Raw genomic sequence first — 1,079 nt, 5'->3', positions numbered from 1 at the left:
GATGAGGAAAACCATTGTGTCCCCCCCCACACACACACTGTCCTTGCCTTTCATGCAGTTTGTGTTTCTAATCCAAACGAAGGGGCCCTAGTGGCGCTGCAGTTAAGCACTCCGTTGCTAACCTGAGGTGGGTCTTTCAAACTCACCCATCAGCTCTCTGGGAGAAGAGAACTGGCTATCTGCTCCATAAAGATCAACCCCCAAACAGTGACATGCAGCAGACGTGACTTGTCGGTCAGCGAGGCTGTTCAAAGTAAATTAGTGAATATATAAGAGTTAACAACAACAAAAACTAAGCCACTGCCACGGAGCCCATTCCTGCTCACAGGGACCCTGCAGGACAGGGTAGAACTGCCCCTGTGGGTTTCTGAGATGGCAGCATTGTCGACTCTTTCCGGGAGTAGAAAGCTCTGTCTCTCTCCTGCACAGCAGCTGGGGGTTTTCAACCGCCACCGACCTTGCTGGAAGCAGCCCATCGCATAACCACTCCGGCACCAGGGCTTCTAGCCACAAAGATTGAGGCTAGCACACGCTATGGGGTCATCTGCTCTGTCACATGGGGTCCTCGGTGAAATCGACAAGAGACCAGATGCCGGAGGGAAGACAAACCCCATCTGGTGGCTTTTCATCCCACGTGTGTCCAAGGGGCACCATGTCAAGGTGGATCCCCGCCCTCCCAGGGCTCCTGTGCTCTCAGGTGAGATGGACCACACGCAGGTAACCATTCTCATGCTGCCACCTCACAGAGGGCCCAGGGCCAGGAAGGAAACATTGCTGCCCAGAGGGACCCAAGGGGACTCAGGCCCCAGGGGTCAGGGGGCCTCTGGGGGGAGGGTGAGTGGCGCACGTGGACTGGGGAGAGGACGCTGCCCAGGTGAAACCCGGTGTGGGAAGCTCAGGGAAACCCAGATCCAGGAAGTCTGGCGCTCCCAGACACATTGCATTTCCCAACCTGGTGACAGGTCATGGGGCTATTGAATGGGCGTGTGCCTCAGGCAGCTGTGAGGACAGGCCCTTGATATGGCAGACAGCTCAGGTGGTCGTGGGTTTGACTGAGGCTCTGCTGCCAGGTAGTCAGT

Source organism: Echinops telfairi, unplaced genomic scaffold (genome assembly GCF_000313985.2).
Source record: "Echinops telfairi isolate 266 unplaced genomic scaffold, ASM31398v2 ScPeMD7_7413;HRSCAF=8451, whole genome shotgun sequence".
Classification (NCBI taxonomy): Eukaryota; Metazoa; Chordata; class Mammalia; order Afrosoricida; family Tenrecidae; genus Echinops; species Echinops telfairi.
Note: the sequence above shows the minus strand (reverse complement) of the source record.